Source organism: Anolis carolinensis, chromosome 4, assembly GCF_035594765.1.
Source record: "Anolis carolinensis isolate JA03-04 chromosome 4, rAnoCar3.1.pri, whole genome shotgun sequence".
NCBI lineage: Eukaryota > Metazoa > Chordata > Lepidosauria > Squamata > Dactyloidae > Anolis > Anolis carolinensis.
This window is the reverse complement of record NC_085844.1, coordinates 122,375,891-122,381,729: the sequence shown is the minus strand read 5'-3', so window position 1 is coordinate 122,381,729 and position 5,839 is coordinate 122,375,891. Positions and strand designations below refer to the sequence as shown.

General features: G+C 40.3%; 1 long non-coding RNA gene across 1 annotated transcript; it reads right to left on the bottom strand.

The window, feature by feature from the left end:
* Positions 1 to 3,831: 3,831 nt before the first annotated feature.
* On the bottom strand, positions 3,832 to 5,596 carry LOC134298239 (uncharacterized). Its single transcript, XR_010005199.1, has 2 exons — positions 4,412 to 5,596; positions 3,832 to 4,325 (listed from the first exon to the last, which is right to left on the bottom strand). It is a non-coding gene; the product is annotated as an uncharacterized LOC134298239 (long non-coding RNA).
* Positions 5,597 to 5,839: the final 243 nt, after the last annotated feature.

Genomic DNA, 5,839 nt, shown 5'->3' with positions numbered 1-5,839 from the left:
AAATACTGGAAGGGTTTGGTGGCCATTGACCTTGAGTTTGGAGTTGTAGTTCACCTACATCCAGAGAGCACTGTTGACTCAAACTTGACACAAATACTGAATGTGCCAAAATGTGATCACTGGTGGAGTTTGGGGAAAATAGACCTTGACATCTGGGAGTTGTAGTTGCTGGGATTTATAGTTCACCTCCAAGGTCATGTGGCTGGCATGACTGCATGGAACACCGTTACCTTCTTGTCAGAGCGGTACCTATTGATCTACCCACATTTGCATATTTTGGAACTGCTAGGTTGGCAGAAGCTGGAGCTAACAGCGGGTGCTCACTCCGCTCCCCGGATTTGAACCTGGGACCTTTCGGTCTGCAAGTTCAGCAGCTCAGCACTTTAACACACTGAGCCACCGGAGGCTCCCGGGGCTGGATCTACATTGCTCTATATCCCAGGATCTGATCCCAGATTATCTGCTTTGAACTGGATTATATGAGTCTACACTGCCGGATAATCTGGGATAAGGAGATAATCTGGGATCAGATCTTGGGATATAGGGCAGTGTAGATCCAGCCTGGTTTAAAAAACATCTGCAGAGATCTGGACCTTTCAATAATGTCCTGATCTTTGCAGATCCATGATCTCAGGAGCAATCTCCATATCGATCCCACCTCCATGGGCTCAAACAGCCCATAGAGGAGGGATGGCAGTGCCATCCTTCTCTCCTTCACCTCCTTTTGTACCTTTAAATAAAGTTTAAATAGGGAGTTATTAAGATTGGAAGCTTCAAAGTGCTTTGTTGCACCTGGAAATGATGCAAGAGGGCCTTCGAGAGGGGAGGGGGAAATTCCCCCTCGAAAGCTTAGTTGTGTCATTTCCAGGCACAACAGAATGATTTGAAGCCTCGAGTCTTGGTAATTCTCTATTTTTACTTTATTTAAGGGCAGAAAAGGGAAGAGGGGCCATACCCCCTCCCCCTGTGACAATGGTGGTTCAGCATAGGAGGGAATGTAGCCAACTCCCCAAAATCACAGGGTTTGGGTCAGCTGTGTGGTGTAAATCTTGAGAAAACCGGCATTTAAAATGCCGGTTTCTCTCAGGATTTAGGCCTGTCTGGAAGGGCCCTAAATGTTGATCTCACATACATTATTATTATTTATTTTATTTATTCCATGCTTTTGTCACTTAATTGATATGTAGTCATTAGAAATTATTCAACCATAAACAACACAATACAACAAAGATCACTACAACTGAACATTTTGAATTGCTGCTATCTTAAATTACATTTTTCCAGTACATTGTTGCAAAATAGGATAAATTAGGATAAAAGGCCGAGGAACTGAAATTGAAATAACCTAGGCAAATTTGGGATATGTGAGCAATAGATTTTAGCAGAAAATTGAAATATTTCATAATGTTTTAGAAGTAGGAAGAAATAACACTAACACATTTGCCTCACTCTATGGAGTAAGATGGCAAGGTGGAAAACAGAATTCATGTTTTTCTGAAATTGCAAATATAAAGTATTTCTGTGTGAAAGAAACCCATTTTTCCATTCAAATACTATTGATCCTTTACTTTAGCTTAGGCAGGATTGAACTGTTTCGGTCAAGGTCAGTTAGTGGTGCTTTGGAAATTCCATTTGGGTGGCTTGCTACACGTCTCCAGTAAAAAAACAACAGCAACGTCATGCAATAAAGAAAGAAAAAATATATAAAAGTCTAAATTTTATTGGGTGTAAAGCTCTTAAAGAACTGCTGTTCACAAAGGGTATAAAAGATCACTGAGTATGAATGCATGCTTCCCACTAAAATGTGTTAGTCCTGCTGTTTGTTTCCTTTTACTATTACGATTTGCTTTCTTTCAGTTGTTAAAATCCTTGTCCTTACAAGCACAGAGGGATTACAACTCACTTCCACCTGTAGACAACTGGAACAAGCCATTTGTCCTAATGTCAGAACCAATAGGGAGGGGGAATCGAAGGTTGTGTGTCTCTTTCTTCTCAAAACTAAATATTTTGCTAAAATTTTTATTTTTTGTAATTTATTTATTCATTCACATCTGAAAGATAGCAGGAGACAGGTTGATAGGAGAAAACAACAGGAATAAACGACGACAATAAATAGTCTAAAGTCAGATTGTTTGTTGCTAACAGATGCATTTAGGTAAATGCGGTTACCTCAAGAGGTGTTATCTTCTGGGGATCCTTATCATAATTTTGTTTTAAATCCAAACAGCTGTTGTTTAACTACCACAGACCACAATTTATCTACAGCTTGAGGCCATAAAGGTAGCTTTATTACACACTTTGTTTTCCCCTCCCCTTCCCATTTGATTTAATTTCAGTGTGTCAGACATCAAAATGCTATATACAATTTGCATATTACGGGTATGTGCTGCCTCAAATTCCCATACCCAGTTAAATGGGAGAGCTGGTGCAGAATATCAAACTGGGAGGGAAGGGCTGGGAACTTCATAAAAAACAGTAAAAAGTATTATCTCATATTTGACGTACATGTAAACTGTTCTGTCAGATGTAGTCCCTTGGAGAACAAAGAGGTGTTTCTTTCCTAGAATGGGAAAATGAATCGAGGCTATTAATATACTGTGTTTTTCAGAACTGAGCCCCGAGGCTTAAAAGAATAAAGTTTTAAGTCCCATGCAAATGCTGGTCTCACACATGAATCAAATGATTTCTATACATGCAATGATTCATAGGTGAGTGTGTGAACAGGGGGTTGGACTGGATGGCCCATGAAGTCTCTTCCAACTCCATGATTCTATGAATAGGCTCTATTAAGATGATTTGAAAAATTTTGAAAATACAAATATAGCTTTGAATTTTCCAGAACTCTTGGTTCAGCTAGTTGAGGTGGACAACTTGTGGCCATCCAGTTGTTACTGAATTGCATACACCCCCTCAGCTTCAGCTAGTATATCAAAATGGTGAGGGATGATTGAAAATGTAGTTCAACATCATCAGGAGTTCCACAGTTTACCAAGCCCTGGTAAATCATATTTTAAAGCAAGTTTTAATTTCGCCAGTCTGCTTTGGATTCTTCCACTGCTAGAAGGCTAAACTAGATGAGCCAGTTCTACGAGTCTTTATTCATAATCTGGTTCTAAGGCAGGGGTTCTCAACCTTCCAAATACCGCAACCCCTTAATACAGTTTATTCATGTTATGGTGATCTCCAACCATGAAATTATTTTCGTTGCTACTTCATAACTCTAATTTTACTACTGTTATGAATTGTAATGCAAATATCTGATATGCAGGATGTATTTTCATTCACTGGACCAAATTTGGCATAAATACCAGATATACCCACATTTGAATATTGGTGAGGTTGAGAGGACTGATTTTGTCATTTGGGAATTGTAGTTGCTGGGATTTATAGTCAGAGGATTCTGATCTCTACGAATGATGGAATGGAACCAATCTTGGGAACTCCCATGACCAACAGAAAATACTGGAAGGGCTTGGTGGGCATTGACCTTGAGCTTTGGAGTTGTCGTTCACTTACATCCAGAGAGCACTGTGGACTCTATCAATGATGAATCTGGACCAAACTTGGCACAAATACTAAATATGCCCAAATTTGAACACTGGTTGAGTTTGGGGAAAATAGACCTTGACATTTGGGAGTGGTAGTTGCTGGGATTTATAGTTCACCTACAATCAAAGAGCCCCTTGAACCCCACCAGCGATAGAATTGGGCCAAACTTCCCACACAGAACCATCGCCTTGTCCAAGAAAGCCTTATGAAATACATGGGGTTACCATACATTGATAAATTACATGAAGACACATAAGTTGTCAAGGACAGAACGCCACAAGATCAAAGATAACAGAGTTTATTGGATTTACAGAACTCAAAATGCCCGTAAAAGACAAGGGCAAGGCAACTTAGCCTTTAAAAACAAAAAGGGGCAAGAAAAAACGTTCAAAAGATAAACCGGATTAAACCGGAGTTTAATCCGGGTAAAATCAAAACAGCTTGCTTCAGCCTGGGGAAAAACAAACAGAAGCTGGGAAACAAAGAGTTCAAAAGAATGCAACTAATTGGCAGCAGATAATTCTCTGCTGCCAGCACTATGTTTTGAGTAACTAGGAGTCACTCCTTCACACAGCAAGGCAAATTTCCAATACAAACTCAACAGCCAAGGATTGAAGCAGTAGCGTAGTCCCAATTCGTTCCGAAGGTCGAGAGGCAGAATCAGACGTTTGCAGTTTTCCAAGTCCAATAGGAGAAAGCGAGCCCGTAGTCAGTTTTCAGTCCGTAAATCCAGAGTAGCAGATGGCGTCCGTCAAGAAGACGACGGAAGGTCAAAGCTATTGAGATTAAGCAGAGGTTTTGCACAAACAAAAGCCCACACAATTCCTCCCGCCGTCTGAACCCAAATTCCAAAACAACTTACGTATCAGCACACGAAAACACACCAGTCTTCAGGAAAGCGTCCCACACAGATCCCAAGCGTTCGTCCAGATTACCTTGCCCAACGCAATTTGCAATTGCTCCCAAGCCTCATTTTATGCCAGTTACAAATCCTCATCACTATCAGCTGCCCTCCTTAACCCGGGCGTTTCCTCATCACTTTCCTCATCAGAGCTGGAACACCTCTGACTACGCCCCACAGCATCCCCAGCTGTGGATCCCGTCCCATCCCTCCAGCTTGTCCATGGGTCTAATCCTGAAGGTCCCCATTCATCTTCCATCCCATTATTGCCAGTGGCACCCAACTCCTCCCTTACCCGAGTCCAATCCATCTCATCCTCTTCCGAGCTAACCAGCTCTTCCTCCATTCTCTCCGTGAACCCCTTAAAAGACTCTTCGTCAGACGGTTCTGCAAAGATATCTCGCAGCCTCTTTCTTTCTCGCTCCTCGAGAGTATCTGACTCTCGAGGAGTCTTACGTCCACGTCTGCCAGAAGCAGAGCCATGAGGCTCAATCATAACACAAGTCCACATGCAACTTGATTGGACTGGTTCCTTGTTAGGGAAAAAACAGAAGCAAACAAAAACTAGATTTTTATATACCCAAAAAATTAATCTTAAGTGTTGCATTACCTTTGGAAAAACAATCAACTGGGTAACAATAAAAGTAAATTTAATGAGGACTAAATTCAATTTGAATCTCAACTAGTGTACATTTACTAAATAAAGTTTTGATTTATCAATGGATGAACTGATGTTGGGAGCATTGATTGGATTTAGGCCTCAGTAGTTGGGGAAATTATCCTAAAATAAAAACAATTATTCATTTGATGTAAAACCCTCTTCTTCCAATTTGGGATTCCATTCCAGAATGACTAAACTGAATCTTATCTAAGTCACACAGAAAGCAAACAGAACATAAGTAAGAGAAATGCAAAAACACATTTTAGTGCTACACCTTCATTAAGCCAGCTAAAATGTCACCAAATTAAGAAGCTTTTGGATATGTTTTAATATTTATCTTTTGTATGTTTTAAATCACACTGCTTCTTAAGTGTGAACCACTTTGGGTCTCAATTTTGAAAACAAGTAAGGTAAAATAATTATTCTGAGATTTAATCCGATTATACACATATGCAATCCTGGGAAGCAGTTTTTGTTGTGTGACTTCAAGTAATTTTTGACTCATTGTGACTGTAGGATGAACTTATTGCAGACTGTTCTTGGCAATATTCGCTCGGAGAGCATTTGCCATTGCCCTCCTTTTAAGACTGAAAGAGTGTGACTTGCCCAAGGTCGCCACTTTTCCAATGAGTCGATCTTTTTCCTGTCAGCTTTCTTCACTGTCCAGCTTTCACACCCTTAAACAAAAATCAGAAATACTATGGCATGACTGATTCTGACTTTGATAT